Below are 13,418 nucleotides of genomic sequence, written 5' to 3' on the forward strand. Positions count from 1 at the left end.
ATTTATCCAGACAAAAAATATTATACTAGTAAAAATATTCCATATTTTTGCAGTCTTGTTTATGCATATAAAATATGAATATCTTATTACTTGATTATTTAAACTTTTACCTTTATTCTAAAACTACAATTAAAACTCTTTGGCGATGTTACATATTTATCAAAAGATACTTAAATATTTGGTTAAGTTATCTTTGACACATATCCAAATATATCTTCCTATTTCTTTAATAGGAACTCTAGTGGCATAGTGCCTAAAGCAGTTGACTGCTAACCAGAAAGCTGGTGGTTCAAACCCACCAGCCACTCCTCAGAAGGAAGGTTGGGCAATCTACTTCTGTAGTGATGTCGCCTCGGAAACCCAAGGGGGAGTCTCTATGAGTCAGATCCAACTCCACGGCAGTGATTGCGTTTGGGGAGCTCTGGGGGCGTAGTGCCTAAGGCATTTGACTGCTAACCAGAAGGCTGGTGGTTCAAACCCACCAGCCACTCCTCAGAATGAAGGTTGTGCAATCTATTTCTGTAGTGATACTGCCTCGGAAACCCAAGAAGGGGTTGCTATGAGTCAGGACCCACCCAACAGCAGTGAGGTTTATTTATCTCTTTAATAACTTCCTCATCTTAATTTACTTTTTAAAACAATTATTTTATTTTTGTTGTTGTTGTTGGAAATACACACAGCAGAACATACACCAGTGCAACAGTCTCCACATGTACAATTCAGTGACATTGATTACGTTCTCAAGTTGTACAACCATTCTCATCCTCCTTTTCTGAGTTGTCCTTCCCCATTAACATAAACTCACTGCAACCTGTTTCCTATCTAATCTTTTTGAGTTTCTTTTGTGAATTTGATCCCATATAGCACAATGCCTATTCTTTACTAGTTAAGCTAAATTATTTATTTTAATTCTAAGATTATTTTAATAAAACTAACAACCATTATGTATTAAGTGGTCACCATATTGTTGTTGTTGTTGTTATGTGCCGTCGAGTCGGCCCCGACTCATAGCAACCCCTCCTTGGGTTTCCGAGGCAGTATCACTATGGAAGTAGGATTGCCCAACCTTCCTTCTGAGGAGTGGCTGGTGGGTTTGAACCGCCAGCCTTCTGGTTAGCAGTCAAGTGCTTTAGCCACTATGCTACCAGAGCTCCGGTCACCATATACCATGTTCTAAATGTTTTCAATTGTTTTTACTCCTTTCTTTTTCACAGCAACACTAAAAATTAGGTCCTATTTTTTATCCCTGTTTTACAAATGAAAGCATTAAAGCAGGCACAGAGAGATTAAGTAACATGGCATGATCACCTGGCTACTAAGTAAACCAAAAACAAAAAACCAAACTCACTGCTGTAGAGTTGGATCCAACTCATAGCAACCCTCTTTGGGTTTCCGAGACATTATCACTACGGAAGTAGATTGCCCAACCTTCCCTGTGAGGAGTGGCTGGTGGGTTTGAACTGCCATCCTTCTGGTTAGCAGTCAAATGCCTTAGGCACTACGCCACCAGACTTCCTACATTAGCAGACTATAAATGTCAAAAGATTGGGGAAAAAATAAATAAATAATAAAACCAGATAGGATTGGACTGTTGAAGAAAACCGTATTCTAAAGCATTCAGAAGAGGATTGCTTCAGGAGTGGGAGGGGTTCTTGTTGTTCTCCAATTAAGACCCTATGGATGCAGTGCTGAGGGGGGACATGGGGTCATCAACATGGTAATTCATTGGGAAACTTGAAAATTAAAGAATGGCAGAGTAAGTCAGCCCCTTCACTTTTGCTTGCTTGTGTTGAACAGAAGGTGCTGATGCTTTTACCTCAGCCTGAGGTAGTAGGTTAAATGTTAACAAAAGAAGCAAAGTAGTACCTAGGTAGCAAGTGACACCAAGAAAATATGAGAAGACCCCTTCCTGAAAAGAAAGCAGCCAGTGTGTTCCACCTAGCATCATGTCTCTGGCATCTACACAGGCATACAGAGAATTCCAAACTGAAAGATAAAACAACCAAGAGTTACCAAACATTTGAAGCAGGGATTCAAACCAGTTCATTCCAGTTTGACCCACTGCTAATAATTTGTATTTCCACCCCAGATATATATACTAAATCAGAATCTACATTTTAACAAGATCCTGCAGTTGGTTCTTATGTATACAGATAGCTGGGGAATCTATAAGACTCACCTGGGGATCTTGTTATAATTTAGAGTCAATATATCTGTAGTAGAAATAAAAATTTTCAGCAGGGGGTCAACTGGAATGAACCAGTTGGAAGCCGTGATTTGAATTAAACCATAAAAAGACCCCAAACTCCACAATACTTAAGGAAATGAACTAATATAGCTAGCAAAAAGAGACATAAAATTAAATCAGTTTCCTCAAAAAGACTTAAGAGAATATTAGATCTAAGAAAAAAATTCAAGATACTGAAAATTAAAAACAAATACTGAAATTTTAAAGGAATAATTAGCAGAATTGCATAATTGACTCAGTTGAAAAGCAGATTAGTGAGCTGGCAGATAAGAAATTCTCCCAGAATATCATTAATCACAAGCATGTAAAATGTTGTTGAAGACGATTCGAAAATGGTTTTAGCAATATATTGAAAGAGAATTCCCAGAAATTCAAGGTAGATTCAGAAGAGGACATGGAATGAGGGATATCATTACTGATATGAAATGGTTCTTGGCTGCAGGCAAAGAATACCAGAAGGATGTTTACTTGTGTTTTATTGACTATGCAAAAAACATTCAGCTGTGTGGATCATAACAAATTATAGACACCATTGCGAAGAATGGGAATTCTAGATCACTTAGTTGTGCTCATGAGGAACCTGTACATAGACCAAGAGGCAGTCATTCTAAAAGAACAAGGGGATACTGTGTGGTTTAAAATCAAGAAAGATATATGCCAGGATTGTATCCTTTCTTCATACTTACTCAATCTGTACACTGAGCACATAATCCAACAAGCTAGAATATATGAAGAAGAGCATAACATCAGGATTGGTTGAAGACTCATTAACAACCCATGATATGCAGAAGACACAACCTTGCTTGCTGAAAGTAAAGAAGACTTGAAGCACTTACTGATGAAGAGCAAACATCAGTATGGATTACACCTCAGCATAAAAAACAAAAGTCCTTACAACTGGACCAATAAGCCACATCACGATAAAAAGAGAAAATATTAAAATTGTTAGGGATTTCATTTTACTTGGATCCACAATCAACGTCCATAAAAGCAGCAGTCAAGAAATAAAATGACGTATTGCATTGGACAAACCTGCTGCATGTTGTTGTTGTTGTTATGTGCCATCGAGTTGGACCCAACTCATTGCAACCTCTTTGGGTTTCTGAGGCAGTATCACTGCGGAAGTAGATACCTCTTTAAAGTGTTAAAAAACAAAGATGTCACTTTGAAGACTAAAGTGCCCCTGACCCAAGCCATAGTATTTTCAGTAACTTCATGTTCATGTGGGAGCTGGATAATAAATAAGGAAGATCACAGAAGAATTGATGCATTTGAATGGTGGTGTTAGTGAAGAATACTGAATGTACCAGGGACTGCTAGTGGAATGAACAAATCTGTTGAAGCACAGCTGGAATGCTCCTTAGAACTGAGAATAGCCAGACTTCATCTCTCATACTTTAGTCGTGTTATCAAGAAGTGTCTAGTCCCTGGTATCATGCTCCATAGAGGGTCAGCAAAAAATAGGAAAACCCTCAATGAAATGGATTGATACAGTCACTGTGACAATGGGCTCAAGCTTGGTGCAGAACCAGGCAGTGTTTCGTTCTGCTGTAGATAGGATTGCTGTGAGTCAGAACTGATCTAACAGCACCTAACAATAACAACAACAACATAGCACAAGAAGACAATTAAGTGGAAAGTACAAAAGAAAAGAGAAATGGAAATTAGGACCAAAAGTTTCCACATTTATCTCCTTGAAAGAGAAAGAATAGACAAAATAGAGGAGAGAAAATAATAAAACAAATAATAGAAGCTAACTGAGAATGTGTATCTTCCGATTGAGTTGGACCACTGAGTGTGGATCAGAATGACTGGTAAATTATGAATGCCTAGACATATCATCATGCTATTTTAGAATACCAAAGATAAAGTAGTAATGCAAAAGCTTCTAGAAGGTAGGGGGAAAAAATAAGTTACCTAAAAAGAATGGTAATCACACTGTAATAATCTGCTGTACCACATTTGTCATATATCATATATCTTCTTCTTGTTGTTAGGTGCTGTTGAGTTGTTTCTGACTCATAGTGACCCTGTGCACAGCAGAACAAAACACTACCTGGTTCTGCACCAGGTCCACGATCTTTGCTGTACTTGAGCTCATCACCATAGTCACTATGTCAATCATCATATATCTACCATAACCAAAAAAGCCAAACTCACTCCCATCTAGTCAATTTCAACTCATAGCGACCCCCTTTGGATTTCTAAGGTGATAAATCTTTAAGGAAGCAGATTGCCCAGTCTTCCTTCCATGAAGTAGCTCATGGGTTTGAACTGCTGACGTGGTTATCAGTGAAATGCCTTAGGTACTATGCCACCAGAGCTCCTGGCCATATCTACCATATGTATCATATATATGTGTGTGTCTGTGTGTATATGTATGTACATATGTATGTATGTACACATGTATGTACATGATGGATGCTGTTGCATGCTACATAGATCCCATTCAGCTGCTCAGTACTGAAGCATTCATTTCTTAGCTGCTGGGAATGTTGGCAACTGATGGTACTCCAGTGGATCTCTCTCTAGGAATTGCTTTCTTCTCAAGAAAGCCATTTTGTCCAAGGTCATGCTCCCTTCCCTAGAGCAGTCCATATTCACTAACTTGTCAGTTTAGGGCTTTGAAGACCTAGCTCCATCACCTTTATTAAGGACATCTCTTAGGGTCTTCTAAGCTCCAGATTGTCTGAAGACACAGTTGTCATTGCATGGCAGTTCAGCATCTTCCTCTTCTCAATCCTCTTTCCTCACCTTTCCACAAGTGTTAGCATCATGATTCTACTTCCCATTAAACTCATGCGTGCAAATAACCATCTCAGAGTTGGTTTCCCAGGTTATACAACCTGTGACAATATTCTTTTCAAAACTCATAAGATACTCACTAAAATTGACTATGTATTAAGATTTTTTTGTATTAAGATACAAAAAAAGTTTTAACAAATTCCTTAGAAGAAGGACTATAGAGACCACATTCTCTGACTACAATACGATTGAACATTAACAAAAAGATAGCCACCACCAACTCCCAGTTATATTCATATACACATGTTTTTGTGTGCCATCAAGTTGATTCCAACAAATAGTAACCTGGTAGAACATGATAGAACTACTCCATTGAGTTTCCTTGACTGTAATTGTTACAGGAGCAGATTGCCAGGCATTTTCTCCCATGGAGCAGCTGGTGAGTCAAACCATCAACCTTTTGACCAGCAGCCAGGAGTTTAACCATTATACCAACAGGACTCCTAGTTCATACATACATGCCTGTTGTTCTTGGGTTGATTCTGCCTCAGTGATTCCCGGGTACAGGTATGTGTATATCCACCACCCATCTGTTGATTCGTCATACTGTGGTAGCTTATGTGTTGCTATGATACTGGAAGCTATGTCATTAGTATTTCAAATACCAGCAGGGTCACCTATAATGGACAAATTTCAGTGGAGCTTAGTAGACTAAGATACACTAGAAAGAAAGGCCTAGTAACATACTTCCAAAAATTAGCTAATGAAAACCTTATGGATCACAACAGATTATTGTCCAATGTGGTGCTGGAAAATCAGCCAGTCAGGTTGGAAGGCACTCAAAATATGACTGGGGAAGAGCTGCTTCCTCAAAGTAGAGTTGAGCTTAATGATGCCAGTGAAGTAAAGTTTTTAAGCCCTTCATTTGCTGATATGACACAACTCAAAATGAGATGGATTTATACTATAGCTGCAACAGTAGGTTCAAACATAACAAATGATGCCTTTAAAAAAGACTCAAGGCCACCTGAAAGAAGTGTGGTTGGCTGAGAGCTTCTACCAGTTAGCTTTGTTAAGGTCAGCATTAGATTTAGAGACAAGGTCATACACTTCTTAGGGAGGCCTGGCCCATAGCTAAAGATACAGGTACAAGGGCCTACTGATTTCTGTCCAGTGGGAGATTCCTCTAAGGGGCAAGCTTTGGTCCAACATAGCCCTCTGGCCACTCCTGCTTCCTACTCTTTGTCTCCAATGACTCTTTGCACACCTAACTCCATCTGCTTCCTAGAGAAGCTAAACAGTATAGCTATTATCAATGCTGTCTCATAACTGGATCTCTTCTATGAGTTCTCTCTTCTCAAGTCTATCCAATGTTTAAGAACCAAATCTATTTTCCTAGAGAAGTTTGACTCTCCTCTGACTAACCAAATGAAGCCCTGGTTTCTTAACTATTGCTAATCTGACCCACCTACAATTCTCACTACTCCTTCTCACTTACTCTTTGCTCAAGCTGACTTGGACCACTCTTCATTCTTCATTTCTCTCTTATTCTTTGTTTTATCTACCTCTTTGTTCATAATATTCCATCTATCAAATACGGTGAAACACCCATGAAGCTAGAACTCAACAGGACTGCCTTATTTTCCTGAATCTCAAGTTTTCCAACTTTAATGGGGTGCAGTGTTACCACTTCTCTGTCAATCATTTTTGTGGAAAATATTTGAGTTTCCTTCTTTGACAGAATTCTGTCTTACACAGATTCTGGATTTCACAGGTTTACTGTATTTCTTTCTCCCTTGTCTTAGCCTTCTGTTAGGTTCACCTTGTATGCCACCTTCTCCAGGAAAGTATTCTGTAATCACCACATTGATTTCCAGTTGCAGTAAAGTCAACTCCAAATCATGGCAACTCCATGTGTGTCAGAGTAGTACTGTGTTCATAGGTTTTCAGTGGCTGTCATTTTGGAAGTAGATCACTAAACCTTTCTTCTGAGGGACCTCTGGGTGGACTAGAACCTCCAGCCTTTTGGTTAACAGCCAAGAACTTTATCCAGTTACACCACTCAGATACTCCAATCACCACAATTAGAAGTAGTCTTCCCTTCTAACTTCCAGTTCTCATACTGCCTTTTATATGTTTCCTGTATCTTCTCCCATGTACATTTGTTATCTTCTAAGACTACTAATTCCTGGAAGCATATGTCTTCATTATCTCCTTAGAATTCAAGTGCTGTGCATATAAGCACTTATAATATGAAATTAATATTTTAATGTGTGGTGAGAGCCAAATAAAATTTAATGGACAGACAATAAGCTCTTACAAAACACTTTACTCATACTAAGGCATTTTTAAGTGTTTTTTCCCCATAAAAACAAGTTCCCACCTTTCATAATTTTATAAATTGCATCTTATTTCAGAACGTGGTAGCTTGGCACCATTTAAGTAGTAGAGTAGATGTTTAATATTGGGTACTAAATTGCTGAAAATGGTGGAGGACAGAATGAAAATAGTAAATGTGAAACAAGAAAATATAAAGCCATTACTATTTTATAGCTTATCAACATGCATTTCTTGAGTTTAACACATTTACAGTTGACATTTAATGGAAATCTTGAAAATAAACCTTAAATACTAAAAGATCACAAAATATGTGTCTTTTAAAACATGCTTGAGTTATGGGATTACAAATGTGAATGCTGTTCAGCATTTGCACTAGGAGCTACCCCTGTCATAATTCTTTGTCATTTCCATATCCATAAAGGTGATTCATTCAGTAGTTTGGCTTCTCAGTCTTTTGCCTCTTATCCTCCAACATTCTTGTCTTCTACCTGACCTCAGCCATGGTTATATCTTAAAACTTGTGTGTTAGACTGGGTTCTCTAGAGAAACAAAAACCAGCAAAGCTTATATAGAGAGAGAGAGAGAGAGAAAAATTTATCTTAGGAAAATGGCTCACAAACGTATAGAAGCCGGCAAGTCCAAAGTCCCTGGAGGAAACGTCAGGCTGGAGGCAGCCTTAGCTTCCGCAACTACAGGAGGCCGAGAAACTCAAGGCTGGCAGGCAGTACACTGGCTGTTGACTCCAATGAAAGACAAATCCAAGATCTCCAGGCCGAGTGGTGGGCTGCTCACTCACGGAAGGTTGTAGGCAGCACACCAGAGTCCCGATCCACAGAAGAATGTCTCTCTTCCCAGGATGTCCCTGGATATCTTGGAAGCAGGCCACACCCCTAAGGAAACTCCCCTTGGCAGATTGGCCACTCAGAACACAGTCGTCCGATTCCATCACGGGAACAACCACACAGAACTGGGTCCAGCCAAGTTGACACACAGCTCCAACTATCACAACTTGTTATTACCAAAAACTCCACTCCTCTATTACCACCTCTCCAGTGCCATACTCGTCAGTAGTGGTAGCCATGCACTGGCTAGTTCTTCTGGTCTCAGGGTAGATGAGGTTGTCATTCATGTAGGTTTTTAGTCCTGTAGACTACTTCCTTCTCCAAGACTTCGGTTTCCTTCTTACTCTTTTGCTCCTGCAAAGTAGAGATCAATAGTTGTATGTTTGATGGCTGCTTGCAAGCTTTAAGACCCCAAATGCTACACATTTCACTAGGATGCAGAACATGAACTTTGTGAACTATATTATGCCAGCTGACTGACTTGTCCCATGAGACTAAGGTCCAAAGCCTTCAAACTTAAAAAACCAGTCTCACAAGATGCTTGGTTATGTCTGAGAAATATCTGCAATTATGTCTTCTATGAATATATGTGCCTTCACACACACACCTATACTCATACATACATACAGATACTTCTGTTGGTGCACACATATGTATATACCTAATCGAATTACATTTTCCTAGTCCATTCTCTCTCCTGCTCACCTTAAATTTATTTCCTGTATTTTCTTTTCTCAAATCCCAAATACCACCTCCCCTATCCTTAAACTCAGCGGATGATAATCTTTCTTCACTGCAAAACAGAATCACACTATTATCGAAACAGTAATACAAAATGACCAAATAGGATTCATACCAGGTATACCAGTTTGGTTTAACATTAGAAAATCAATCAACATAATCCACCACATAAATAAAACAAAGGAAAAGAACTTACATGATTGTATCAATCCACACAAGAAATATACTTTCCTGATAAAAAGTTTCAGAAAAAAATAAGAATAGAAGGAAGATTACTCACCATAGTTAAAGGCATACACACAAAACCAACAGCCAACATTATTCTCAAAGGAGAGACACTTAAAGCATTCCCCTTCAGAACAGGAACTAGATAAGGATTCCCTTTATCATTGCTCTTATTCGGTATTTATGGCACTAAGTTTATTGCATTATTTATTTATTGCACTAAATGTCCTGGCCAGAACAATAAGACAAGAAAGGGACATAAAAGACATCCCGATTAGTAAGAAAAAACTGAAACTATCCCTGTGTGCATATGATATGATCCTATTCATAGAAAATCCCAGAGATTCTACCAGAAAGTATGAAATTGATAGTAGGATTCAGCAAAGTGTCAGGATGCAAGGTCAACACACAAAAATCTGTCGGGTTCCTCTACACTGACAAAGAGAACTCTGAAAAGGAAATCAGGAAAACAATACCATTTACAAAGCCGCTCAAAAGGTGAGGTATTTGGGATTAAATCTAACCAGGAATATAAAATACTTATACAAAGAAAACTATAAAACAGTACTACATGAAACCAAAACACCTCTACTTAAATGGAAGAAAATACCATACTCATATATAGGAAAATTTAACATTGTGTAAATGTCAAATCTACGCAAAGCTATCTACAGATAAGATGCAACCATGATCTGAATTCCATCAACGTTATGTAAACAGTTAAAAAAAGAAATAATAATTACCAACTCTGTAGAGAAAGGAAAGAAACTCTGGATAAACAAAGCATATTGAAGAAGAACAAAGTAAGAGACCTCATACCCCAATCTCAGAAACTACTGTACAGCCATGGTAATCAAAACAGCCTAGAACTGATACAAAGACAAAGAGACTAGTAGAACAGAACTGAGAATCCAGAAGTCAACCAATCCACCTATGAACAGATGATCTTCAAAGAAGTGTCAAGATCCATTAAATGGGAAAGAGACAGTCTCTTTAACAAATGGTGTTGGAAAAACTGAATATCTATTTTCAGAAAAATGAAACAGGATCTCAATCTCACACTATATACAAAAACTAATTTAAGATGGATCAAAGACCTAAATGTAAAACCTGTAACTATGACGATCATCAGAGAAAAAATAGGGGCAGAGTTAGGGGCCCTAATACATGGCATAAATATATTTTCAAATGTAACTAAAGATGTACAAACAGCAGAAGACAAACTAGATAATTGGGACATCCTAAATATTTATGTGCATCAAAAGACTTTTCTGAAACAATAAAAAGAGAATCTACTGGGGAAAAAATTTTGGCAACAACAAATCAGACAAGGGACTGGTGTCTAAAATTTATAGAAAACGTCAATATCTCTACAACAAAAGAGACCAAACAATCCATTTAAAAAGTGGGCAAAGGACATGAACAGACACTTCAGCGAAGAAGATATTCAGGAAGCCAACAAACACATGAAAAGATGCTTGCGATCATTAGCCATTAGAAAGGTGCACATAAAAGCAACAGTGAGATTTTATCTCACTCCAACAAGAATAGCAATGATTTAAAAAAAAAAAAATGTGGTGAGTGTGTTGGGAGTTTGGAGCTCTGATACACTGCTGGTGGGACAGTAAAATGATACAACCAATGTGGAAGATATGGAACTTCTTTAAAAAGTTAGAAATAGTATGAGTTATATGATCCAGCGATCCCACTGCTAGATATATTTCCTAGCGAAATAAGAGCTGTGATGTGAATAGATATATACGCACACATGTTCATAGCAACATTATTTACAATAGCAAAAAGATGGGGAAAAAAACTGCCCATGCAATGGATGAATGAATAAAGAAACAGTGGTATACACACACAATGGAATATTACACAACATTAAAGAATAGTGATTTAAAAAAAAAAAAAAAGGCTTTTAGAAGCAATCAGCCCTAGGACATGATGGCCCTCAAGACCAGAAGAACTGGATGGATCATGCCCAGCTACCAATGCCAACCACTCAGGAAAGGATCAAATCTGGAGATCCTGGATAGAGTGGGAGGGAAAACATGGAACAAAATCCAAAAACTCAATAATGACCAGAATTACTGGTCAGATGAAATCTGGTGAGACTCCCAATACTATGGCCCTTAAATACATTCAGCACCTGGAATAAAACTCACCCCCAGGGGTGGGCTCTCAGCCCAATAGTTAACAAGATGTACAAGCAGACCACTCAACCCAGGATGCCACACCCACACACTCAATGATAATACACCCCTTAGAACAATAGACCGTGGGACACCAAAGGACCAACATTCAAACTAAGGAAATGCAGGACAAACAGGAGTGCATAATTATGAGGGGCACAGGGGGAGGGTTGCAGGGCAGGGAGGGGTTAGGGGTTAGACTGGGTTAGGGTTGGACATGGCGAATGGGGAATGAAACTAAGTGTACGCGTGTTGTTGAATGTAAAAAGAGCTCTTAAAATAAAAATTAAAAAAATAAAATAAAAGGAGTAATGATGAATCTGTGAAGCATCTGATGACATGCGTGAACCTGGAGGATGTTACACTGAGTGAAATTAGTCAATCACAAAAAGACAGATATTTTATGAGACCACTCTTACAAAAAGTCAGTAAAAGGTTTACATGTAGAAAGAAACATTCTTTGATGGTTATCAGGGATGGGGCAGAGTGGGAAGGAAAATCACTAACTAGATAGTAGACAAGTATTAACTTAGGTGAAGGAGAAGGCAGTACGCAATAAGAAGGTCAGCACAACATGACCAAAGCAAAGGAAGACACTGGATGTAGGGAAGAATAAAAGGCAACAATGGTCAATACTATTACATACCCAATCCTTCAGTAATAGTGATAACAAACGATAATTTACAAGTGGATACAGATGTAGATACGTAAGCTAAACAGGTGTGGGATGGTGTATAGGAGTAAACCATGAACATATATAGGTTTGACAAAGGATATTTTACACATTTATATTTGTATGTGCTGTAAATATATCCGAGTATATAGTAGAACAAGCAGGGGACAAAGTTATGCAAACTTCTTAGCTATGACCAAACACCTTCAGGAGCTGAGCCACTGGCTTGAGGGCTTAGGACCATAGTGTTGGGTGTATCTAGGTCAACAGGCATCAGATAGTCCTTAAAGACAATGTTCTATATCCTACTTTAGTGAATAGTGACTGGGGTTTTAAAAACTTAAAGAGTGGCCATCCAATATACAACTGTTAATCTCTTCTCACCAGAGCAATGAAAGTAAAAAAAAAAAAACAAAGACCCAAGGAATAGTTAATCTAAAAGATTAATGGGCCATGTGAACACAGCCTCCAAATGGGCCATGTGAACCACAGCCTCCACTAATATGAGACCAGAACTAGATGATACCTGGCTACTACTATCCACTGGTCTGATTGGGATGACAACAGAAAGTCCTATGCAGAGTGGGGAAAAAATATTCCAGACTTACTAGTCTGATAGAGACTGGTGGAACCCCCAGAGTATGGCCCTTAGACACCCTTCAGACCTTAAATAAACTGATTCCTAGAGATCACCTTGCACCCAAACAATAGACAAACCTATAAAGTAAACAGTAACACCTGTGAGGAAGTACTCCTCAGAACAGTCAACCTTATGAGACCAAAAGGGCTGCATTTGCCTCACAACAAAAGTTCAGAAGTGAGGAAGAAGCAAGAAAGTGAATAGAAATGAGGAAACTAGGGAGGAAGAGGGAAGAGTGCTGGTACATTGACGGAATTGCAACTAATTTCACAGAAAAAAAATGTGTATAAATTGTTGAATGGGAAATGAATTTGTTCTGTAAACTTTCACTCAAACCACAATAAAATGTTCAAAACAAAACAGAATCAATCAAGAAAGAACTTCAACAGGAAGCTTTCTGGGAAGATGGAGATATTCTGTACCTTGTTAAAGTGATGATTATATGGATGTACAGAAATGTATACATTTGAAAAAATTCATGAGACTTCAGACTAAAACCCGATGCATATGATTGCATGTAAATTACATCTCAATAGAAATTTTTTTTAAAAAATCAAGACTTCCACAAGTTTCTCTACTACGTATAACCACCTACCTACAACCAGTTCTGTATTTTGATCTTAACGATGAACATCTCATAATCTTAGCTAAGGCCAACTTCTCTACTTACGCACTTGTTTTCATCACTCTAGCGATTCTGATTCTCTTGTCTCCCTGCTTGACTAATTCTTTACTTCGTAAGATCATTGTTGTTGTTGTTGTTGTTGTT

At 38.2% G+C, this 13,418-nt stretch overlaps 1 protein-coding gene across 1 annotated transcript in view; it reads left to right on the plus strand.

Moving 5' to 3' along the window:
* Positions 1 to 13,418, plus strand: part of NME7 (NME/NM23 family member 7) — a 329,140-nt gene that overhangs the window by 291,615 nt on the left and 24,107 nt on the right. The window lies entirely within an intron of this gene.

The sequence above is a fragment of the Orycteropus afer genome, unplaced genomic scaffold (genome assembly GCF_000298275.1).
Source record: "Orycteropus afer afer isolate SDZICR_OR568_19922 unplaced genomic scaffold, OryAfe1.0 scaffold00044, whole genome shotgun sequence".
In the NCBI taxonomy this organism is placed as follows: Eukaryota; Metazoa; Chordata; class Mammalia; order Tubulidentata; family Orycteropodidae; genus Orycteropus; species Orycteropus afer.